This window comes from Acomys russatus, chromosome 1 (assembly GCF_903995435.1).
Source record: "Acomys russatus chromosome 1, mAcoRus1.1, whole genome shotgun sequence".
In the NCBI taxonomy this organism is placed as follows: Eukaryota; Metazoa; Chordata; class Mammalia; order Rodentia; family Muridae; genus Acomys; species Acomys russatus.
In genome coordinates, this window is record NC_067137.1 from 17,180,554 (window position 1) to 17,207,829 (window position 27,276).

The following is a 27,276-nucleotide window of genomic DNA, read 5'->3' on the forward strand; positions in this document are numbered from 1 at the left end:
AAGAAATTAAACACCACAAAACCAAACAACCCAATTGCGAAATGGGGCTTGGAACTTAACAGAGAATCCTCAACAGAGGAATATCAAATGGCCGAGAAACACTTAAAGAAATGCTCGTCCTCGTTAGTCATCAGAGAAATGCAAATATAAACGACACTGAGATTCCATCTTACACCCATCAGAATGGCTAAGATCAAAAACTCAAATGGCACCACATGTTGGCGAGGATGTGGAGAGAGAGGAACACTCCTTCATTGCTGGTGGGAATGCAAACTAGTACAACCACTTTGGAAAGCTATCTGGCGCTTTCTCAGAAAAATGGGAATAGGGCTTCCTCAAGACCCAGCTATCCCACTCCTTAAATACATTTCTTAAATAGATTTTCTGTTCAAGTGTCCTAGAAATAATCATACACATGTTTATTATCTGAAATAGCTTTGCACTGAGAAGGTGAAATTCCATGTAAATGACAAGATTGTGAAAATAAAAGTACGTTTACCAACATGAATGCAGCATGTCTGGAGATGGTGTAATTACAGCCACTTCTCTGGTATCTGGTATGGTTTGAATCTGTGATGTTCCCCACAGCCTCCTGTTCTGAAAGATTGCTGCAGCTGCTGCTTGTGTCAGACAGGGTAAAACCACTAGGTGGTGTGGCCTTGCTGGTCAAAGTGGTTCATTAGAGAAGGGCATACAAAGTTCCATCAGTCTGCTGGTCCATACTTGGCTTGCCTCTTGCAGGCTGGCCAGGATATAAAGAGTGCTTATAGCACACCTGCACAACTGTGTGTGGAGCTGCCTCTCCATACATTCATAAACTAAAGTCCTCTGAATCTGAGAGTCCATAGAATTTTTTTTCTTTCATTAGCTGTCTGTGAGTTTTGTAGTCACAGTAGAGGCAAAACTATCCAGTACAACAGTTTTTAGAAGACTTACTTCACAAAAAAGGAAAGTTCTGCTATTCAATATTCAAAAAGGCACATGTGTCTGTGTTCTGGGTTTTACATTTGCTTTGTGTGTAAAAAAAAATGAAATAAGCTTTGTATAATTATTGAAAAAACACAAATGAACTCAGAAACTGTGAAACCTTTCAGTACAAACATTGCAAGTGAGATCATTTTGTCTATGTGTCCACTCTAACTAGATGACGAGTAGCATTAAAGACATTGTCCCATTGCTTGTTGGTCTGTAAGTGTGTTCTGTATCTTCTGTTAGTGCTGAGTGAAGCAACTGGTAAACAGATCAGGTCCCTGTCTTCACAGAAATTATCTGAAGACTCAGAGTGAAAAGTGTGGAAAGTAATATTGGAGCAAATGCTATAGAGAGACAGGTGCATTCCCAGTCCTCTTGTGTGATCATTGTAGTTGGACAGCAAGTTCTAGGGCTGGCAAGTAATGACTAAGCAAGTAACAAGTCAGTCACAATCACAAAAATTGTTCCATGTCCTACCTTTGCAGCTCAGATCACATTCTATTTGTAAACCATGCTTTCCCCTAATTCCTTAGGTTGGTTCATTATTTTAGTCTGAATTTGGCTATCTCTACACTAAGAAGTGCTGCTGAAGAGAAGAAGCAGAGAGTCTGAGGGACAGAGAAGGACATTGCTGCAAGCCGAGTTAGAAGCAAACCTTAATCATAATGACCTAGAAGCAGATGAGCAGGTGTAACTTAATTTGCATTTTAGAATTACTTCACTCATATTAGGTGGCTGCATGTCTGTATATTTAGTCATATGCTAAAACATAATGAGAAATTACACACAAAATATTGCCAACAAAATCAACAGGAACACCATATTTTAGAAATCATAAAGCTACTTAATCACTTTCAGAACTTTAAATAACTTATCAAAATTAATATAATATGTTATAGATAGTCATTATATATTCTATTTTACCTCAAAGAAGTAAATCTAAATCCTCCGGTTTGTTCTGATCAGTCTACTAAGTTCAAAATCAGACTGTAGTTCTAATAACTTCAAAGACTATATTCGGCTCTGTAGTGGATGTAGATATGTTTGTTCCCAAGTGCAGGATGTGAAACAGATTTGTATGAGGGTGTGCAAGGCTTGTCTGCTGGAAACATATTTGTGAGAGGACATGAGGTGTTTGTCCACTAGAAAAAGAACTGGCCCTTTAGGGCCATGGCCTTTGCCAACTGATAAACACCTTAGTACAGACTCTGAGAGGAAATATCACACACACACACACACACACACACACACACACACACACACACACACACACACACACACACAAATATGAGTTCAAAACAAGAGGTTAGGCTTTTTGGTCTTGACATCATTTCTCATCATTTGGCTGTTCATCACTCCACTTTGAGATGTTCCTAGAGACAGACACTCCAGAGAAGGCCTTGAGATTCTGGGTTCTGGCTGCTGCTCTGGATTTCAGCTGCTGCAGTTGCAGTCACCTTCGATGGATTGTTGCTTTGTTGTTTAACAGGTCTGCTGAAAATCTTACTACGAAGAGTGAAATTACTCCAAGGAACTGAGTCTAAAAAGGTCCACTTCTCCTGTTCCCATTAACCTCTCCTCTTTCCTATCTAGGGTAGGTGGGTTAGAAGGAAGGTATAATCTTTAAAGAACTCCAAATAAAATAAGTTTGAAAAAGTTCAAAGCATACACTGCTCACCATACAAAATTGCTGATCACATTTGAAAATTAGTAACTTAAGAATTTGTAAACTTTAGTTTGCAATGTATGTTGTATGAATTTCCCCATAAAAAGGCTTAGATATGTAAGTAGTTACATGATTTCCTGATTTATTGTACAGAGATGCAGAGGAAGACATTGTATCAAAATGCATTGATATTTTATTACAATTCTTCCCAATAAAGACTCTGGAGTAAAAAAAACTTATAACAAATATAGAATGACTATATTCTTATTGTAATATAAAAAGCTCTGTATAGTAATGTATCATTAATAAGTTTGTCAAGAGAAATAACTAAATATAAAAACATGGCCAGAGATGTGTAGTCAAAGAAAACCCCATGAAATTAATTTCACCTGTAATAAATGAATATATGGAATACAGTTTTCATCTAAATTCCTAATTATGCCAAGTCCTACATTTTCTTAAACTGTCTTCATATTTGTTTAATTTTTAAAATGTGCTATTTTATGAATTCCTTCAGGGCAAGATAGCTTATAAAGGCATTAAAAAGAGATTTCCTATGACATTGCCATTTATAGTGCATGCTTTACAAAGTCCGCTATAAAAATTAAAGACACCAATCTAAAATTTGGATACTGTGGATCTCATGTCACCTACTGAGAAACCAAATATTGATTTTTCGAGGCAGAGTGGACAAGACCTTCATTTGATGAGGTCATACCAATAAATACCTACAACTTCTCAAAGTATATTTCAGACCATAGCAGCAGGAGTGTGTTGACTGGACTCCCTTACATTGAAACTACATTGGGGATCAACAGTTTTTCATGAAATGGAAACTACAGAAATGGAGAGGTTTGTAGAGCAATATAATTGCCTTTATTTATAGTCTGGAGCAAGTAGTAGCTAATGCATTCTGATTTTCTATATATCATGTGACACAATTAAAATATTTTACTAAATATTTGAGGACAACAAACAAAGTCATTAACTCTTTTGAAGATGTATAAGGGAAAATATTTTAAATACTGAGTTCAGTTAGTGACAAATGGAGAAATGAAACAAAAATTATTGGTTGATAAGATATGAATTGAAACACATCACACTATTTTCATTTAATCAATATTATAGGCCAAAATATAAAAATGTTATAATTCAGAAAATTCAACTATTTAGGGGAAAGATGTAAGAAGTATATTTCATCTATACAAATCTTCATGATAACATTTGTATGGCCATCCATTCTTTTTGGAAATTAGCTTTTGTATACAATGAAATTATAAGTCTAGTCAAGCAAGAAATAGATAGAAGTATTCCCATGTGGTATCATTCTCAGTTATCCAAACTGCAAATACTATATATTATGTCATTTTATAGAAAAACTATTCAATCGGGTGTCACAGCTCTGGAATACAAGATAGAATGCAGATATTTCCACATTCAAGAAAATGATTTTAAATCTTTACTATATAACATTGAAACACAATTATTCACTTGAACATCAAACATCTCACAACACTCACATGTGCATAGTAATCACTAAATATATTTGATCAATACAGGAGGAACTCGGTAATTTTATTTTATGATAAATTTCTAAATAAGTTCAAATACAAGTGAGTTCTTCTAATCTTCTAAACACTATCAATACATTTAAGCTACCTACTTAATTTTAAACCAGGATATCCACTTTCAACATTACTATTCAGATCTGTGCTAAAAACAGTAACAATAGTAATAAAAGATGAAAAGGAAATATTATCTTGAAAGGATAAAATGAGAATGCCCCCTTTTTTTACAATTATTATTATTATTACTATTTTTTAAAGTCCTAAATTGGAGGAGAGAATGGGAAGATACAAGTGAGGGGATAACAATTCAGATGTAATATGAATAAATTACTTAAATATAAATTTTAAGAAATGTAAATAAAAAGTCCTAAATAATTCATAAAAGCTGAGAGCTAAATTGTGGTTGACCATATTTTGTCAGCTGAATGGATGGACAGGTAGATAATAAATATGTAGGTATTATATAGATTTGCAGATGATAGATAGACAGATAGATCGATAGATTGATAGAATGCATATTACACACATACAATGTGTGCTACTTGAAGACAGAGAGAGAATGTGGTGTTTGTGTGTGTGTGTGTATGTCTGAACATGTGTGTGTGCATATGCATGCAGGTAATCAATCACGCTTACATATCTGAGTGAAGATACTAGAGATGCACAAAGGATTTCTTCCTCTATCAATATCCACACTGATTTTTTAAACAGGCTCTCTCATTGAACCTATAGCTCACAAATTCAGCCCCTCTGGCTAGCCAGTAAAATCCAGGGATATGCCTGCGTCTGCCTACCCAAACTTGTTATTACAGGCAGGTAATGACAAAACCAAGCTTTTCATGTGGGAGCTATAGATCCAAACTCAGATCCTCACCCTTACATAACAAGCACTTTACCTACTAAGCAACATCTCACACACCAACAGTTATGATTTAATTAAACATTTCATAGGCTAGACTTGTTGAAATCTATAAAACACTAATATCAGAAATGGGCACTCAAACAGAAATTCAAATGATATTAATTTAATTAAAAAGAATAATACATTTTAAATGATTCTTTCCTCAAAATCATATGTAGACTTAATAAAATTCTTAACAAAATCTTTGCAGTGCTATCTTGTATAGATGCTTAACTTTATGTGAAAGGTAAATTGACATATTTGACATCATTGACATATTTTTACAATAAAAAACTCAAAGTTATACCATTCAGTTTATACCCTTATTTCCTAAGTTATAGTGGTCCAACAGTGCACTGGTGAAGAAACATAAGCAATTCAAAGGAACAAAGAAAAAATGATTCTAGATTAAATCACAAAAATATGATTTGAAAAATTGGAAGACAATTAAGTGAAGAACGTGCAGTCTTCACATCAAATAACACTGAGGAAATGGACATCTCTATGCAAGGCAAAGTAGAAAAATGTATGGATAGCAAACTTTAACCTAAACTCTATGCTTCATACAAAATTATCTAAATGTGTAACATGTCTACATGAAATATTTAGTACAAAGCAAGTGTACGGAAATATCATTGGAAGAAATCTATACTGTTTCCAAAAAGTGGTTATAAATTGTACAAAAAGAATGACATAGAATAAAAGCTTGACAAATTAAACTCATAAAAGCAATGCCAAATGAACTCAGCGTGTTAGATTTTTACATGAATATACATATGTAATAATAACTTTTATGATTAATATAAAGGTATAAGATAATAACATACCAGATGCCAGATATTATGTTGTACAGGAGTTTATTAAATGAGCATGGGGAAAGAAGGAAAGGGAGGAGGGGTAACCCAGAGAAAGAGACAGAGACAGAGACAAGAAGAGTGAGAAGAAGAGTAAGAGAGAGTAGAGTAGAGAGGAGAGGAGAGAGAGAGGGGAGAGAGAGATAAGAGAGGAAGTGGTTGGGTAGGATTGCCCTTTTATATATCCCTGGGTAGGAGCATGCCCCCGGGACAGGTAGGCAATGACATCACAGGTAGGCCGACTGAAGCAGAATCCTAACATTCCTACCTTTTCCAATAATTAAAAAAATGAGGATCGTTGCATTGTTTTTATAGAAGGTAAGTTAAAGTATGTAAATGTACATAAGGGAGAAAATCGAGATAAAAAAGCAATAGTCTACAGTTTGTATAGTGAAAGGGAAGGAAAAGTTCTGCCCTGAAATGTCAAGGTAGAGGGCAGTGTATGTCAGCCTTGTCCTGCAGCAGATAGGGACTGAGGAGTGCAGGGAGAATCTGGAGCTGTCTGTCCCAGGCCCAAAGCACACCATTTCAGCCTTTTACAAATGGATACTGGCAAAGTAATCATCTTAACTACTTCCTGCTTACAGTAGGGCCCTGATAGAGGCTTTAAAAGGCTGAAACATTGGACAGGCTGGTGATTTGGTGCAGGGTTTGAGAACATCTGCAGCTGGGAAGGGCAGTACAGGTCCAACTAGAAGGAACAATGCACACAATCTATGAGGCTGAACTGGAGCATTTGTTGGTAGCTGCTTTGATGATGTCCCAGATGCAGGAAGTCTGGCAGGACACTGGAACATACATGTGGGCAGAAGACAAAGTTAGTAGCTTAGGGAGAAAATTCCCTTTAGTTATATACTTGAAACTCTTAGGAGAGCAAAGAGGCAAAGTCTGAAAATACAGAAAGAGACAATGGTGACAATGCTTGAAAATTTGGGGAGAGCAAAGAAAAGGTTTAGATATAGGGGGCTTCCTTCCATTTTAACCAATTGCTGGCAATAATTAAAACAGTTTAGTTTTTATTCTGCCCAAGTTTTGTTACAGAGGAGTGTAAGCTTAGAAGCCCTTAATGTGGGTGTAGAGATTTGAGATTCTTTAAAAGACATCCCTAAAGTGTATTAGAAGGAACAGGCATCTGGACATTTCCCTTGGGAAGGTGAAGTCAGTAATCCAGTAATTCTAGGGTGTCTCCAGAAATGGATAGTGACTCCGGCGAAACAGATAAATACTGGTCAGTAACTCATCAGCACTGACCAACAACCATGAGCACAGCCCAATGGCAGATGAGCTGGCTCCAAGGGTGTCGCCACCCAGTGGAAAGCTGCAGCAACAGCAGCAGAGATGGCCGTGGAGACAGTGCTGTTGGGTGCAGAAAGATGGCAATCCAGTAGTTGGGGGAGTCCCAAAACCAGAGAAAATGAGGACAAACCTCACCCTTAGAGATAGGAGATCTGTGAGAAACTTAGGCTTTGGATTGGCAGTACTTATCTGAATTTGACCTGAGAGATGATTTTCCTGTAGCTTACAACGATTCTTTTAAGTTCATAAAGGGAATTAAATTTGAGACACATTAGCATCATCATTGTTTGAAATCTGTAGTGAAAAGCACATTGTTAGACATGTATACATTTAGGTAAAAGCAGTAGACATATAGTATAGCAGAGGCTTGGAAAAAGAACTTTGCGTTAAAAGTACAAATACTCTGATGTGAGCAGGGGCCTTTTTGGCCTCTGTGGAACAGTTATAACATGGGAAGAAAGAGATCTCCTGTAGAGCAGAAAGCAGAAGCTCATTTTAGCATCCCTACACACCATGAAAGAGAGGCCTCTTCTCTCTGTTTAGAAGATTGGAAGCATATAATTTTAGTACAATGAGAGACATTTTAAGAATAAGACAAAAGGAAAGTTAAAGTCTTGAGCTTGTAACTATGATAGGATCATATAGTGGAATGTTTTAACATAGTTAGATTAATAAACTAGAGCTCTATTGATCAGTGTCAGCACTTTGAACAGTTAATACAATAGCATAGCAACAGATTGAATAAAGCATCTCTTTAGACATGTTGACCTTCATGACTTGTATTTACCAACTTAAAACACTTTCTTAGACCTTCTAACATTCCTAACTGGCATGTATCAACCTTAAGAGACTTTCTTAGACCCTCTAGCATTAATAACTTACACGTATTCACCTTAAAACACCTTTTAGACCTTCCAACATTCATAAAACACCTTCTTAGAAGCTTTAAGATATAGATGAAATTGTTGTAAGCAGTAACTGACCTTAGGTACAGAGGATAGAGGCTGTTTCTATGTAAGGTGAACATGGAAGAGACTGGCCTCACCTTCTGTTCAGAATCATGAGACAATGATTCTCTGGGTGTCCAATTTGTCTACAGGCTGATCCATAGCAGAGGGCAGTGAGGTACTGGGAGCAATTTTGCTCCATGGCCAGAAATCATAATCCAGGGTTGAAGTCACCAGTCCTTGTGTCCAAGTCTTCTGAGGCCTTGGGGAACTACTGTTATGATCTGGGAATCTCTGTTTTTATAATATATTTACACATGATAAATGCCATATTCATTCAGTTTGAATGCTGGTGTCTTTGAGTTAAACAGTCTTTGTATCTAGTTATCTGCTTTAAACTATACTTTATAAACATAATAATTTTTAAAAAGTATCAAACTCATTATCTAGGAATGGTTGACTCCAGGTTAGCTGGTAACCGGTGGGCTTACTAAAGACATAAAGCAGATGATGCTACACAGCAATCTTGTCATTGCAGCCAGCAGGAGCGCTATGAAAGATACATTAATTTAAAGACATAAGCTAGAAAAAAAAAACATTTTGGATTAGGATAAAGACACACCCAGTAAACAATCGTATACTCAATAAACAATTGTAAATTTTTTTTTAGAGTAGAAAAATGACTAAGGAGGTTGCACTCAGAGGAAGGACAGCAAGTAGCCAAGAAGAGACTTGATACCCTATGAGAATATATAGGGGGACGTAATCCCCCTCAGGAACAGTCATAGGGGAGAGGAATAATGGGAAAATGGGGGCGGGGAATGGGAGGATACAAGGGATGGGATAAACATTGAGATGTAACAAGAATAAAATTAATAAAAAAAAAAAAAGAGTTGAACAGGAGCAAGTTACTACATGCAGGAGGTTGATGCATCCCCTGGCTTTGCATGGCCTGCATTCAGCATTTGGGATGGAAGGATTTAGGGAGTAGGAGTCACCTCCTCCCCAGCATACATGGGGTGGGAAGGGGGAGGGGCCAGGGCAGCAGTAGGAAGCAGGCCTAGAAAAGAGAGAGGGAAAATAGAGAGAGGTAAGAGAGGGAGTAGTGAGGTAAGAGTGTCTTTTTATATAGCCCTGGGCAAGACCACACCCCCTTGCAGGTGGGCAATGACATCACAGCTAGGCAGATTTAAGCAGAATCCTAAGAATAACTATTAAAGAAAAAGAGGCTAGGAGTTTGAGGAAAAAGTAGGGACACATGGGAAGGTTTGGAGGGACAATATGGAAGAACAGAAATGACATAATTTATAAATTAATTATAAAAATATGTACACATACAAAACGTAAAAATGTTGGCCATGGCATTGTAAATATACCTAACGAACTATCACAAATTGAGGGAAGCTGATAAGCTAACTGTGGATCTTCGCCTATCCCTCCACCCGTGCCAATCCGGTCCCCAGTTTCATGGCCCAGTTGTGTAGCAGACCATCTGCTTCATTTAATCTCTGCACTCTCTCCTCTTATGCTTGTCCCATCCCTAGCACATCACATATCTCTTCTCCTACAACCTTCCCTCCCACTCTCGTTATCCTAGCATTCTAGCAGGCATTCCCTGGGACCCCACCATCCAAGCCTGCCAGAGAATCAAGACGGACAACAAAGCCAATGGGCAAATTTCACATCCTCACACTCTCCCCTTTCTTCTAAAGCTAATCCCCCAGCCTCATGCACCGCTGTGCAGCAGGCAATCTTCTCTGGCCCTCTCTTTACTCTCTGCCATAATTTTAGCAGATTCTTGTGGGATACCCTGTGTCCCTCCTGCAGTCTCTCTTACACAAGCCTTCTAGTTCATACACATTCCTAGTTAATTCTAGTAGCTGAACCTAGCAGGATCCTAGAATAACTCACTGCAAGGCAACACACTACCACCACTCTCTTAAGAGCAAGAGAGGACAACAGAAACCATGGGAAAAACACCCATCAAACAAAGATAAGACCAGATACCAGTGCCTAGAATTACTATTATCCCCAACCCTGATAACTAAATATCAGTTTAGGTCAATAAAAGTCATAACAATATGTCCATGCTAGAACCTAGCACCCCTACTACAGTAGGCATTGAAAACTGCAACATATCTGAATCATAAGACAAGGACCTTAACATAGCTTCTATGAATATATATGTCCTTATAGAGGAAACAAATAAATCTTTTTAAAAATCTATAAAACACAAAGAGTTGAAGAAAATAAATAAAAACAGTTCAAGACCTGAAAGTGGACATAGAATTAATAAAGAATAACCAAACTTAGGAAAATCTGAAAGTCTGGAAACAAAAAATTTAGGGACTTGAACAGGAGCATTAAAATCAAGCCCTACTAATAGAATAGAATAAATGAAATAGAGAATCTTAGGCATTGAAGACACACATAAAAAAAGAATTGGATACTTCTGTCAAAGGAAATGTTAAATATAAAAACTACAGGCAAAAAAATACCTAGGTAGGCTGGAGACTGTAAGAAGAACAAATCTAATTATTATAAGAATAGAGGATTGCCTGTGGTGTTGCTCCAGGCAAACCCAGCACCTTTGAGGCCTGCCCTATGGCCTCAGTTCCCTGGCCACAGCTCAATCTGCAACCCCAGCGGCCTGAAGCCTACTTCATCAGGGTGAGTGATCTTTCTGATATATTGTTGGATTCCATTTGCAATATTTTGTTGAGCTGGAAACCATCAGGGACTACCAGGTTAGACTCTCCCCCAAACTCCTTGCCTACAGAGTTTCTCTAGGCAAAGCCAGCAGCAGTGAGGTTTACCCTATCCATGCATTCTGCATGCCAGTTCCTGGGCCCCCAACTCTACTGCAATCCCAGAGTCTGGCAGCCATCAGGGACTCCCAGAGGCCAGCAGCTATCTGGGATTATTAGAGACTTGTTGCCATCAGTGCCTACCTGCAATCCCAGAGGCCAATTACCATCAGGAACCACCAGACTTGACAACACCACGAACAAAGAGATGACTAAAGTCCATCATAAGAACACCCTCAAGAATATCCAGGACAGCATGGCATCACCAGACCCATCTACCCTACTTTAACAATCCCTGGATATCCTAACATATCTACATCCAGTGATGCAGGGATGACCTTTGAAGACTTACCTCAAACAATGAGACAATTGAAGGATGCAAATGAGGATTGAAGATGTCAAAGTGTTTCTATTTTTAGACGATATAATACTATCCATGAGTGACACTAAAATGAAATTACTAAATGATAGGAAGACAGCCCCAACTAGACATCATCTCTCATCACTAAATTAAATTGCATTAAATTAAATTGGTTACATCTAAACTAGCTATTAACCAAAGTGTCCTAATGGAACCCTCAAACAACCTAGTCTGCTCCAAAGCCTTTAGGTTGTTCTCCACAAACTGAGGCCCTGTGGCTGAAAACAATACCTATACAACACAATGAAAACAGAGAAATGGAGCTTGTGCCTACCTAGAGCTCTCACCACTATTGGCTAGTGTGCTTGAGACCAGAAGGCGTGCTATCTCTGCATGCGATCATGGGAGAATTGTAAACACAAACCTACCTACAAAAGCTTTGTTCTACAACGGTGCCCTGCATGCAAGACATGTTTGTACAATGGTGGCACAAAGCTTGTGGGAGTAACCAACCAATATCTAACTTTATTTAAGGCCCACTTCATGAGATAGAACCCGTACCAGACACTGCTTTGATGACCAAGAATCTTAGACTAGATTGTCACAAACCTATCGGAAAATCAAATACCACAATTCTATGAAAGGCACTTAGAAATACATGGACTCGCAGAAATACATAGCTATACCAATAGGTCAGTGTCTTGCACAGATATTACCAGAGAAGCTTCCTCCTGCTGCAATTGAAAACAAATACAAGGGCCCAAAGCCAGAAATATGCAGAGAATGAGACCTTAAAACACTCAGCACTGAATGAGATATCTCCATCAAATTCCTCTACCTGGAACACAGGAAGCCTACAGAAGTGGAGGCAGAAAGAGTGTAAGAGCCATAGGGAATAGAAAACACCAAGAAAACAAGACCTACTGAACACAGCCAGAGTGACACACATAAAAACTCATAGAGACTGAGGTAATGTGCGCAAGAACTAAAAGAGTGCATCAAATGGAGTTCTGGATGAAAGAAGTGGACACACGACCCCATCATAACGCTGAACCTATCACCAACTGATAGCCTCTTGTCAATAAAAAATCATTTTCTCTAAGGGAATCTCACTAAGAAAGCAAATTAGGATGTCCTCCCCTCTGTCCCAGTTTCCTGGTTAAGTGAAGGCCTTTGTGGGACATGCCCCTTGGGCTAGTATGCAGATATAAGTGAGTATATACCATTTGATTCTTTCTGCTTCTGGGTTAACTCACTCATTATGATCATTTCTAGCTCAATCCATTTATCCACAAATTTCCGGAATTCCTTGTTTTTAACAGCTGAGTAGTATTCCATAGTGTATATGTACCACAGTTTCTTTATCCACTCTTCTATTGAGGGACACTTAGGCTGTTTCCATGTTCTGGCTATTATGAACAAGGCCACTATGAACATGGTTGAGCAAATTTTCTTGTTGTGGGCTGGAGCATCTTCTGGGTATATTCCAAGGAGTAGAATAGCTGGGTCTTGAGGAAGCCCTATTCCCATTTTTCTGAGATAGCACCAGATAGATTTCCAAAGTGGCTGTACTAGTTTGCATTCCCACCAGCAATGAAGGAGTGTTCCTCTCTCCCCACATCCTCACCAGCATGTGGTGTCACTTAAATTTTTTAATATTACAAGTAGAACATTATGATAGGCAGATTTGGGCCCAGGGGTCCTGCTCAAACTAAGGCACCAGCCAAGGATAATACAGGCGGGAAACTTCAAACCCCTACCCAGATCTAGCCAATGGTCAGAACATTCTCCACAGTTGAGTGGAGAGTGGGATATGACTTTCTCACATACTCTGGTGTCTCACATTTGACCATGTCCCCGTGAGAGGGAGACCTGGTGGCACTCAGAGGAAGGACAGCAGGTTGCCAAGAAGAGACTTGATACCCTATGAGCATATACAGAGGGAGGTAATCCCCCTCAGGAACAGTCATAGGGGAGGGGAATAATGGGAAAATGGGGGGGCGGGGGAGAATGGGAGGATACAAGGGAAGGGATAAACATTGAGATGTAACAAGAATAAATTAATTAAAAAAAAAAAAGAAAGAAAGCAAACTAATCTTAAAGGTAGGTTTCATGCCCAGGAGTAATTAGCCAACAGAAAATAAGCTCAATGACATCTTTGAGGTTCCTTGTCTCATAACGTTGTATCAGGCCTTTTTAGTTTTTCATTATCTTCATATTTACATTTACTTTCTAAGGTATTTTTACCCTACAGGTTGTGCATATATTATGAATTTCAGTTTTGTGCTTTTATGAGAAAGAATGTGTCTCTGGGTCTGTAAGTTTCTTGTGACTTTTCTTGGCCTCTTTTCCTTCTGTTTGTTTGGGATTTTTTTTCCTATTCTAATTTGCTTGGTTTTATTTTCTATTGTAATTTATTTTATTATTATACCTTAGATGACTCTTTGTTTTCTAAATGATAAACAGAAAGAGTAACTGTGTGGCTCCGGATCAAAGGGAAAGTAGGGAAGAACTAGGAGGAGTAGAGGTGTGGAAAACCATAGTGAGAATATATTGTAGTCTGGAGCTTCTGCTTCTGGTCCAGGGGGCCCCAGAGTCTGAGTGCTGAGGCTCCCAGTCCACATGTCTTCAAGAATGAATATTTGCCTACAAGGCCATGATTAAGCATCTATAGTTCATTGCTAGGACTGTGGTGGTTCAGGAGGGGAACATGGAAGGTAGATGCAGGGCCCTGAATAGAATCCTCATCACCAATGGGCTTACTGAAGTCATAAAGCAGATGATGTTACTCTGAGAAATCTTGTCATCACAGCTAGCAGGAAAGCTATGAAACATGCCAAAGGATCCACAACATGGAAATTGCTCGAAAGATTAAATTATTGATGCTGAAGAACAATGCAGATTCATGTCTTGGCTGCTAAGGCCTTGGAAAGAAGGCCCACATTTAACCTATGTTTTGCACTTTTCTTTATCCAACCTCAATTTCTGTTATCTTTCTCTGCAATAAATAAACTCAATCACAGGTGAACAAGAAAAAAAAAAGAATATATTGAATGAAAAATAAATAAAAGAAAAATGATTAAAAATTCACAAAGAAGCATATATAATTACATACAACTTTGGTATTTTCATTTATTCCTTAAAAATAAGTGTAGTTTTAATTTGGTGTGTGAAATTGTTTATTACAATAATTAATACAAACCAGTGACTGAAAAATAGTTAAAAACCTTACATCCAACTATAAACTTTTTTTTTTGTTAATTTATTCTTGTTACATCTCAATGGTTATCCCATCCCTTTTATCCTCCCATTTCTCCTTCCCTCCCATTTTCCCCTTACGCCCCTCCCCTATGACTGTTCCTGAGGAGGATTTCCTCCCCCTGTATATGCTCATAGGATATCAAGTCTCTTCTTGGTAGCCTGCTATCCTTCCTCTGAGTGCCACCAGGTCTCCCCCTTCAGGGGACATGGTCAAATATGAGGAACCAGAGTTCATGTGAAAGTCAGACTCCACTCTCCACTCAACTGTGGAGAATGTCCTGTCCAATGACTAGATCTGGGTAGGAGCTTGAAGTATTGTCCTCAGCTGGTGCCATAGTTTGAGCGGGACCCTTTGTTTATTTTAATTTATTATAATTTAATTCACATTACATCATGATTACTATCCCTACAAAAAACCACCAAATATTTGAATAGAAATATTATTGAAAGAATTGTACATGACACCACATCCTTAATCAAGGAAATGTGAAAATGCCAACCACAAAGAAATTCTCTTACTCATCTTTTAAAAATTGAGACAAAACTGACCACTTCAGATGTGGGAAAGAATACACAGAAATTAAAATTCTTAGATATTTCGGATGAAAATTATAATTACTTTCTTTTAAGCCTCCATAAAAAAGCTTGCTTTGAAAGCATTGTAGAGCCTGAATATAAAATGTTGAAACTGCATCTTTCCTGTGTCCTTGCTATGGTCAGGAGTCCCTCTCTGAGTTCGTTTACTGGCACATCTAACATTATTAGAATTTCAGTCATGACTCAGAAAGAAGTGATTCCTTGGACATTAAGAATCCTACTCTGAGACAAATTGTACTGAAGGCCAGCACACATGAAGTCATCTACCTTTCCAATTGCGGAACACAGTCAGTTCAACCTGAATGTGATAGAGGCAAGGGCTAATAGGACATGTCAGAGAATTAAAACAAATTGGCCTTCTCTCTTCCAGAACTGGTGCAGAGAGCAACCCTCTCTGTCCAAGGTATGTGGCATGCTCACTCTTTTTGTTTCTTTATCTGGCCTGTGTTGTGGGCACAAGAACACATGTCTGTAAGAAAGCTTTGCTAAAATTGTCTGGATAACAGTCCAATGCATGCACTGGTAGGTGTGTAAAAGGGGAGGTTTGCCTAGATGCCATGGTCCTAAGGATTCCGTGTAGGCATTGAGTCAAGCATATTGTTCTGTCAGTACTCTGCAAGTAGGAAATACAAAAATCCTTAGAGACTGTTATATTCAATGACCACACAGAATATTCCCAAAAGGACACTCCGTATGGTCTTTTTTTTTTTTTAATTATTAATTTATTCTTGTTACATCTCAATGGTTATCCCATCCCTTGTACCCTCCCATTCTTCCCTCCCTCCCATTTTGCCCTTATTCCCCTCCCCTATGACTGTTCCTGAGAGGGATTACCTCCCCCTGTATATGCTCATAGGGTATCAAGTCTCTTCTTGGTAACCTGCTGTCCTTCCTCTGAGTGCCACCAGGTTCCCCCCCACCACCCCCTCCAGGGAACATGGTCAAATGTGAGGCACCAGAGTATGTGAGAAAGTCATATCCCACTCTCCACTCAACTGTGGAGAATGTTCTGACCGTTGGCTAGATCTGGGTAGGGGTTTAAAGTTTACCGCCTGTATTATCCTTGGCTGGTGCCTTAGTTTGAGGAGGACCCCTGGGCCCAAATCTGCCTATCATAATGTTCTACTTGTAGGTTTCTAGGACCCACTGGATCCTTCTACTTTGCTATTCTCCCATGCTTCTCTCATCTAGAGTCCCAATAGGATGTCCTCCCCTCTGTCCCAGTTTCCTGATAAGTGAAGGCTTTCGTGGAACATGCCCCTTGGGCTAGTATGCAGATATAAGTGAGTATATACCATTTGATTCTTTCTGCTTCTGGGTTAACTCATTCATTATGATCATTTCCAGCTCAATCCATTAATCCACAAGTTTCGGGAATTCCTTGTTTTTAATAGCTGAATAGTATTTCATAGTGTATATGTACCATAGTTTCTTTATCTATTCTTCTACTGATGGAAACTTAAGCTGTTTCCATGTTCTGGCTATTATGAATAAGGCTGCTATGAACATGGTTAAGCAAATTTTCTTGTTGTGTGCTGGAGCATCCTCTGGGTATATTCCGAGGAGTGGAATAGCTGCGTCTTGAGGAAGCCCTATTCCCATTTTTCTGAGATAGCACCAGAGCAGATTTTCTCGGATCATATGTTCATTTAAAGCCAGTCAAGTTTTCACTAATGAGCTGGATATTTTTTTTCCTGAAGATAAAAGGTAACTATTGTGACTAGAGTTTAGATTAATACATTCCACATCTGAGATTCATAGTCCCCTACCTATGCCCATTTCTCTCAAAAGTCAGAAGATTCCTTGGCTCTGCTTTAATCGGTCAACTGCTGCATTTATTCCCAAGATGCACCATTACTAAATTGATAACAAGCAATTCTTTTTCCTTGAAGTTCAGATTCAAATTGAAATTCATGCAAAATATTAGTATTTGAGGGGTAATAAAAGTAATGGTTATTTTTTTCAAAGGCCAGAAAATCTACAGGAATTAAGATATTTTCTTACATCATGACTACTGAAAATGTCAGTATGCTTATCATTGCTTCTTTAAATGCAGAAAGCCTACATTGATGATGGATAGAGAGGTAATAGATCTATTTATGTAAATGATATGATGATAAATGTTGCATTTTAATTTGTTTTTTTAAAGTATTTTCATTTATTCTGATGCTCTGAAATTAATCCAAGTGAAATCATTTATAGAGATTTTTAAATCACTGTCAAAAATGTCTTGTAACTATATTGGCTACCGAGCCAGACAATCTGGATTCAAATCTCATCGCCATCACATACTTACTATACAACTATGGGCTTATTTTTTCCTCAGCAGAATGGGGGTACCCCAGAGAAAGTGAGTGTGAAGTCAAGTACATGCAAGTATGAAGACCTGCTGAGAGCTGACGCTAGGAGCTACCTGTGTTTTCTCAAGATAAAATATAGCTGAGCCCATTTCTAACACAACCTTTATAAGGTCTGATCTCCCATGAAGTGAAAAGGACAATGTCTGATTCACTGCAATTCTGAAATCTGTTCAAAGTGTATGTTTTGTTTTATTTGCTTTTTCAATCGGGGATGTCATGAGGAGTGGAAAGTCCTGCTAGTTTAAGATGGGTAGAAATAGCAAGAGCAGTATCTTGAAGAAGGAAGGGATCAGAAATCTTAGGCATCAACTGTCAATATCCATTGTGATGAGGTAATGGGTCTATAACTTGTACATTAATATGCACATCACCATCATCATAAAGAAAAAATGATAGTAATGAAGATGTTGGGTTGTTAAGTTTGCAATATCATGGCTTTGGTTCTTTGTGTCCAGGCCGTTTGAAGGGAATGTTAAAGGGGTCTATGCTCTGCACTGCTTAAGTAATTGTTATTTTCATATCTATAGATATAATTATTATTAAAATTGAGTGGGCCAGATTTTACCTAAACAGTTTCAAATGAATGTGGATATGTTTTTCCTCTGTTCCAGGTGTGCATTTGTTTCTAGTCTCAAAGAGGTAAGTCAACACGCATTTCCCTCATTCACTGCCTGCAACATCTGTTCTCTTCACAGTCTACATGTAGGTGAATGACTATCACTCTGTTCCAAGGAAGCAGCAAAATAATAAAATACACTTTGATACTGAGTGAGACTATAGCCACAAAAATTAAAAGGTAATAAGGCACATGAGCATAAAAGGATTAAGCAAAGAGAAGGCTAACAAGTGTACCTTGGGCCACGTGAACAAATACTTCAGATAATACATAGCTGCTGAGAGGGCCCCTTCTCTGGTGCCCTCAGTGCAGATTAAGGCTGACTCATTTTAAGTCTTATTTTTCAGGAAGCACTATCATTATTCTTGCAAGTACTTCGAGTCCCCATCATGTGATACTGTCTTACTCCATGTGTCACAAGTGACTTCTACAAATCATTTCTCAGAGAGACCCATTTTATTTAGGTTACAATTCTTTCAGGTAATTTTGACTGCCCAGCAGGTTTAAGTATAGTGTTCAGCCTACAATAAACATGGCAATCTTCCTGACCCTTCTGACATAAATTTATGTTCTGCTTTGTCAGAGAAGTCCCGGTTTATGATTTTATCCCGGTTTTCTCGGTATATTTTTTAAAACTGCTGCCTTTGCTCAAAACTTGTGCCAAATTTTAATAATTCATTACATGTTTCCCTAACTTATGCCACAGTTTTCCATAAAAATAGAGTGGAAACAAGTAAGATTATAAATTGGAAGACTTAATCTGAGGTTATTATTAATAAATATAATGATAAAAATAAAATTTATTATGTCTAAAAGGTCGGCTTTAAAGTATGGGTTAATGTGAATATTAATGTTATAAAATGTTCAAGGAGAAAATATACTAAGGGTAAAAATACATTTTTACAAATAATGGTTTGACTTTTGTTCCTGTTTGAAGTTCACTGTCCTCCTAACCAACATGGAAAATGGGATAAATAGGATGATTCAAAGCATCAAAGAGTAAAAATAACTTGTAATGTCAACTACGGTTTTCAGTTTCAGTGTCCTCATCTCTAAACCCATAGCCTCTTTTTATTTTCCCTTTAATGTGGTCCTGAAGACGTCCTGGAGACTATCTATAAAGCCTATACCTTTCCTGACTAAGCTCAGTGGGAGCAAGTTGTGCATGTATTCATTCCAGGACACTTGCATTTCCTGTTAGGCAACATAAGGCCTAAGGATCAAACCTGTGACCAGATCTACTTCTCAGAGCAACATTACTTTTGTTGTGCTTATCCATCTTGTACCCAATTTATTCCTTCTGAGATTGTAATTATTACAAGGACCCATGCTGGCCAGGAAAAGAGTGTCCTGTGTGTCCATCAAGCTACATAACGGGACAATGCAACAGAATATACAGGTTGTTTACACTTGACTAGCTGATCTCTCAGATAAAAACCGCATAGGCTATCTCAGATAAGGATGGTGAACAATAAAAATATTGATAAACTTTAAAAATCAACAGTCCCAAAAAAAATCATGTCTTCATTAGTTTCCCAGAACTAGAAATAGCATCATAACCTTTTCCCTTGTACTTCTGTAGGCCAGGGCACAGAGATGTCTAGATCATACCATAGACAAACTCCTTCTGACAGCTTTAAACAAAAAAAAAAAAAAAACAAAAAAAAAAATCTTTCCATAAATTTTGTAGTTTATGATGGCTCTATGTGTTCTTAGCTGATTCTATTTGAATATGAATTATTTCCAAAAATTTTATATTGAAATTTATTTTCCAGTGAGATGATAAGAAGTGTGGCCAACTGGGACCCTTACGAAGTAGTTAAGGCTGGATGATGGTGGCATACGCCTTTAACCTGCGCAGTTGGGCAGCATAGGAAGGAAGATCTCTATGACGTGGAGGCCAGTGTGCTATTACATACATAGCAGTATCTAATACCTAAAATCTTCAATGTTCCTTTAAAGATAAGGAAAGGAAAAAAAATATTTTCTCTCCATCATAGTCTTTTATTTAAAAGTATAAGACAAATAATAATTGGAAAGAAATCATAAAGAATTTAACTTATGAAATAGTAAGTTGCACAAGGAGAAGACAGACAATGTTCAAAATGAAATTATAATGTTGACATCAACGGAGCAATGATGAATGGTGTAGCTGTAAATGAATAATTACATGCTATGGTAAATATATTGTTATAAAACACCCTCCATTACATTTCCTGAATAGCTCCATTCAAAATGATGAACTAATTATATTTTATCATCTAATGAACAGTTAAATGAGCTACATACAAAGGTCACAGCTTTTTTGTTTCAATGTCCATGATACTCTAATAATGATTTCTTCTAGAAGTAAAAGTGAATGTAAATATATTGCTCAGAACAAAAGCTAATATTAAGTTTGCTCTTTTAGAAATAGGGCCTTGGTAATGTTTTAGAAATGAATAATTTGTATCTGTTACTTTTTTATCCATTAGTTAGAAGTATTGTATGACAAGATTTTGCTCTCTCATAAGCTACAGTGACATGCTATTGATGCTATAGAAAGATAATTCCTTTATTAATGGTAAACGTAAATATTATCTATTGAATGCTCTGTAGGATTTTAATCACATTATTTTAATTATGATGAAATAGAATTCATTCTCATTAAAAAATAAAAATTAAATATGCTGGCCAATGTTGTCCATTGATTGAAAGTAGCTACCATATAACACTTAATAAGGAAGACCTGCACAATGGTGTTAAGTACAATGCATTGTGTACTTCACTCTCTCTTGAACATGAGGCCAAGTTTCAAACATACTACCTTCAAAATGATTAGCTTAATTTAGTGGACAGAAAGAAGGAGCCACATAGTCATTATGCAGACTGTGACATTCTATAGTAAAATTCTGAGCTCAAAACATGCACAGGTCTGTTCAGATGTTCCTCAAAGCAAGCCTTCTTATCTCCTTGTTTTAAAAGCAAAGAGCATAACCAGGCATAGAATGCATGCCTATAACTTGCACTTGAGCAGTAGGAACAGGAAGATGATGAGTCTGAGGCCAGCTTAGGGTACATAGAAAGCTTTAGGAAACAATAAATGACATAGCCAGACCTTCTCTCAAAAAAAAAAAAGCATAAAAATAAAGATAAAAAATATGAAAATGTCACCTTTCTTCTGAAAATGTATGAGATTTTTCAGAACACTAGAGGTTTTCTAAAAGTAACCAGAGCCTATCTCATCCTTTCTGTGGACAACCTGCCTACAGCAAATTATCAACCCATTATCACCAATCCAAGACAAACCTGAAAGGTCAGGATGGCTATGGACCTTGCAGAGCTAGCTGAGGCCTTTAATGATACGTATGATATTCTGTCTGGTCACTCCTGCCTCACTGATGATATCCTATCCACACAGACACAGATTCCAAGAAAATAGACCTCATAACCTGTCCATAGACAAATCTGTGTTGTTGTCGTCTACTTTGTGGAGAAACTGGTTTACTGTGTTTGGTTTTTATACATTTTATAATTTAATATTTATGTTTCATTATAAATACAAGGTTATTTAATGGAGGAGGGGGGAAAGATATACACTCTATGTAAAGAAGCATGCAAAGAGAAATAAGGTATGTGAAAGAACGTGCTTTATCAGGGAAAACTGTAACGCTTCTTAATAAAATAAGAGAAGCAATTTATAAAGCAGCAGAACATGGTGGGATACAGATTATGAAGGCTCCTAAGTGTCCATCAGGACTTTGGATTTTGCTCGCCTGGCAATAGAGGATCATTTATTGCTTACCTGAATAAGAAAATAAGATGGAATGAGAGTTGTTTCCAAAGAGGAAATTAAGATATACAATTGAAAATAAGATATGGGAACTAAATTGAAATATTCTACACATTGAGAAACAAAGGTTCTCAGTGCTTGAACTAAAAATGAAGGGTGTAATATGGATAAAACAGGGAAAACAACAGGATAAAAATAGCTATTAGGTAACTGATGCCATTATTAACGGTAGCAGTTTTAACTTAAGCCAATGAACAAGGTGTGCCTAAAGTGATGCAAAGAAATAGTGAAGTGAGCATGCTTGGCACATTAACATTAGAGACTGTGAACCTATTGATGGCATCCTCATTACTACGTGCACCCATAGAACATGATCTTCTACTCCAAACCAATGACCTAGAGGTTTTTCACCCATCCAGAATAGTATGAGGTTCTGTAGTGAGGAGGAAACCAGGCTTGTCTCTCATCAGCAACTTCTTGCTAGAATCAATATGACATGACACAAGATAAAGTCAAAAGTTAGCTGAACCATTTACCAGACAGAAGCCGTGGTGGGCAGCATCCAGCATGCTCTGTAGTGTGGCCAGAGAGAAGTTATAAGTTGCTTATTTTCTCTGCCAGCAGGGAAGCTGGAAGCAGTTATCTGCTACAATACCTCTTTTGTGGGACAGCAAAGCAGACTACATGCTGTAATTGTGTAGGCAGGTGCCCTGACAATGGAGCCGACAAGCCTGTCAGCCTTGACTAGATGCAGAGGGTGTTAACCCCAGCTGCTTCTTGCCAGTAATAGGAGGCTGTGCTGCTGTTCCCTGAAGCTCATTTTAAGTACTTCATATCAAGCAGAATCATACATATTGGTGCAAGATACTGAACAGTTTAATTGAATGTTCTGTATACTTAATACATTTTGATGTGATTGAATTTCAAAAAAAAAAAAAGTAATTGTCAAAAGAACATGCTGACATTTTTAGAGTTCTTGAACTATGAGTTAGAACACAATGTGTACCTGTTAAAAGTATTAAGCCCCAGGCCCCAAATTTTCGACCAAACAAGATAATTCCTGTTGGGGCTAAGATGTGCTTCACATAATTTCGATCCATGACACCGCCAATATATAAACATAAACAGGGAAGACCACTTTTTATAACAATCATAAAATCATATCTTGCTATGTTATCCTCATGAGACAAAGAAATCCTGCTGGAGAATCATTGATTTGGCTCAGTTAATATGGCTCAGTAGTGTTCAAAAAATACACTATGAAGTATAGTCACCTCCCAACAGAAGCTCAAATGTTGCAACCAAAATCACATTTTTGAAAGCACCTAAATCCCCTTATGACAAAAGCTCAAAGATGATAAATCCTTAACTAGGGAAATATTTTTCAATATAAAATGTAGGTCTGGGACAGCAAACCACCAGAGATGAGTGGGACACTGACCACAACCCACCTTAGCTGACATCCCAAGAAGGGTTGTGAAGCACCCAAGCAGCTTTGGGCTTGGATCTCTCTCTCTCTCTCTCTCTCTCTCTCTCTCTCTCTCTCTCCTCTCTCTCTCTCTCTCTCTCTCTCTCTCTCTCTCTCTCTCTCTCTCTCTCTTTCTCTCTCTCTCTCTTTCTCTCTTCACTCCCCATTGGCTTGGCCATCTAGGACACAGCCAGCAAACCAGCACAGGAGACCTCTGGGATACCCAAGTAGTTTTGGGCTTGGATCTATCTTACCCCACTCGCTCCTCACTGGCCAGAACAATCTGGGCCACAGACAGTGAACCAGCAGAAATGAGTCAGGTGCTGGCCACAATCCACAATGTCCATCACACCAAGGAAGTCTGAGGGGAACACAGTAGCTTTTGGCTTGGAACTCTCTCAGCCTGCTCCTCTCCTTCCTGACCCAACTGAGAACCAGACAGAAAACCCAAAACAGCACAGGCTCCAACACCCATTTCTGCCATCTTGAGGAGGCCTCCGAGGAGCCATAGCAATAAGTATGTGGCTTGGAGCTGTCTTTGCCTGCTCCCTACCTGCCTGGCACACATGGGACACAGAGAGTGATCCTATCAGGGGAACTTTCAAGCCTGCAAACACCAAAGACAACCAATAGCTAGAGGCCAGTGCAAGAAAACAAGCAACAGAATTCAGAGCCATATGACACCACCAGAAACCAGCAATCCTACCAGCGCAAGCCCTGGAGATACTAACAACCCATAAGCACAAGAAGACTAGTTTAAATAATGAAAATGACAGAAGCCTTAGAAGAGAAAAATAAAACTTTCAAAGATATATATAGGAATCAAAAGAAAGAAAGAAAGAAAGAAAGAAATATAGGCGTGTATATTCAAACAAATGAAGGAATTAAATAAATCTTATAAAAGGATTACAGTTAAATACACTCAAATGGTAGAAATTTTTGAAAGAAATGAATGAAACCATTTAAGACCTAAAAAAAGGAATTAGAAACAAAAAGAAAACACAATCTAAGGCAACTCTGGAGTCAGAAAACCTAGGGAAGATAACAGGAAATTCAAGATGCAAGCAACATCAACAGAATAAAAGAGATGAAAGAGAGAATCTCAAGTGTAAAAGATTAGTTTGAAAAAAAAAAGAGAATTTCAGATGAATTTCTCTTATGAACATTGCCTCAAAAATACTCAATAAATTCTAGCAAAAAGAATACAAGAACATATCAAAGATATCATTCACCATGACCAAGTAGGCTTCATTCCAGGCATGCAGGAATAGTTTAATGTATGGAAATCCATCAATGTAATGCACCATATAAACAAAGTGAAAGAAAAAAACACATTATCATCCCCTGAGATGAAGAAAAAGCATTTGATAAAATCCACACCTATTCATGTTTAAAGTTTTGGAGAAATCGGGGATACAAGGCACATATGTAAACATGATAAAGGCTATATACAGCAAGCCAATAGCCAAAATCAAATTAAATGGAGAGATATTCAAGGAAATTACTCTAAAATCAGGAACCAGACATGGTTGCCCACTCTCTCCATATCTCTTCAATATAGTTCTTGAAGTTCTAGCCAGAAAAATAAGACAACAAAAGGGGATTAAGGGGTACCCTATGGGAAAGGAAGAAGTGAAATTATCTCTATTTGCAGATGATATGATAGTGCACATAAGTGACCCCCAAAATTCTACCAGAGAACTCCTACAGATGATAAACACCTTCAGCAAATTGGATTGATATAAAATTAACTGAAAAAAATCAGTAGCCTTCCTATATACAAATCACAATCATACAGAGGAAAAAATTAGGAGAACTACACACTTCAAGATAAACACAAGCAATATACAATAACTAGGAGTAACTCTAACCAAGCAAGTAAAGGACTTGTTTGAAAAAAACTTTAATTTCTGAAGAAAGAGATTGAAGATGACATCAGAAGATGGAAGGACCTCCTTTGTTCATGGATTGGGAGAACTAACATAGTAAAATGGCCGTGTTACCAAAAGCAATATACAGATTGAATGCAGTCCCTATCAAAACACCTATACAATTTTTAAAAAGACATTGAAAGATCAATTCTCAACTTCATATGGAAAAACAAAAAACCCAGAATACCTAAAACAATCTTATACAATAAATGATCCTCAGGGGGAATCTCCATACCCAAATCAAGCTCCACTATAGAGCAATAGTAATTAAAACTGCATGCTATTGGCACAGCAATAGGCTGGTTGATTAAATCGAAGACCACAAAATTAATCCACACACATGTAGTCATTTGATTTTTGACAAAGAAGCAAAATACATTACATGGAAAAAGGATACCATCTTCAGCATATGGTGCTGGTATAACTGGATGTCTACATGTGGAAAAATGTAATTAGACCCATATTTGTCACCATACACAAAACTCAAGTCCAAGTGGATTAAAAAACTACACATAAAATCAGAGACACCAAATTGGTTAGAAGAAAAACTGGGAAAGAGCCTGGAACACAGTGGCACAGGAGACAACTTCCTGAACAGAAAAACCAACAGCCCAGGCCTTATGGTCAACATTTAATAAATGGGACTTCATGAGGATAAGAGGCTTCTGTAAGGCAGGAGACACTGTCAACAGAACAAAGCAATAGCCTACAGATTGGGAAAAGATCTTCACCTACCTTACATCTGACAAAGGTCTAATACCCAAAATATATAAAGAACTCAAGAAATTAAACATCACAAAACCAAATAACCCAATTGAGAAATGGACCTCAGAATTAACAGAGAATTCTTAGCAGAGGAGTATCAAATGGCTGAGAAACACTTAAAGTAATACTCAACATCTTTAGTCATCAGAGAAATGCAAATCAAAATGACTCTAAGATTCCATCTTACACCCATCAGAATGACTAAGATCAAAAATTCAAGTGACACCACATGCTGGCAAGGATGTGGAGAAACAGGAACACTTCTTCATTATTGGTGGGAATGCAAACTTATACAACCACTGATGCTTTCTTAGAAAACTGGGAATAGGACTTCCTCAACATCCAGCTATTCCACTCTTTGGAATATAAGTAGAAAATGCTCCACCATACAACTAGGACTTATGCTCAACCTTGTTCATAGTGGCCTTATTCATAATAGCCAGAACATGGAAACAGCCTAAATGCCCCTCAGGAGAAGAATGGATAAAGAAACTGTGGTACATTTACACTATGGGATACTACTCAGCTATTAAAAATAAATAAATCCTGAAATTTGTGGACAAATGGATTGAACTTCAAATGATCATAATGGGCGAGTTAACCCAGAAGCAGAAAGAGACAAATGGTATATATTCACTTATAAGTGGGAACTAGCCCAAAAGGCATGTCCCATGAAAGTCTTTACTTGCCAGGAAATTGGGATAGATGTGAGGACATTCCCTGGGACTCTAGGTAAGACAAATATAGGACATGGGGAAATAGAAAGACCCAGAGGGTCATAGAAACCTACACGAAGAACATCATGACAGGTGGATCAGGGCTCAGGGCAATCTGCTCAAACTATTGCACTAATCAAGGACAATACATGTAGTAAAACTTGAACCGCTAGTCTGATCTAGCCAAGGGTCAGGACATTCTCCACAGTTATTGGACAGCAGAGACTCACTCTGACATAAACTCTGGTGCCTCATATTTGACAACCTCCTCTTGGTGGGGATGCCTGAGGCCACTCAAAGAAAGAATAAACAGGCTACCAAGATGGGACTTGATAGCCTATGACCATATAGAATGAGGTCTCCCTCGGCAATAGACCTAGGGGAGGGGAATAGGGTGAAAGTAGGAAGGAGGGAGGAA

At 37.9% G+C, this 27,276-nt stretch overlaps 1 pseudogene; it reads left to right on the forward strand.

The window, feature by feature from the left end:
• The first annotated feature begins 14,028 nt into the window (after positions 1–14,028).
• On the forward strand, positions 14,029–14,293 carry LOC127207536 (28S ribosomal protein S21, mitochondrial-like; annotated as a pseudogene).
• The last annotated feature ends 12,983 nt before the right edge of the window (positions 14,294–27,276 follow it).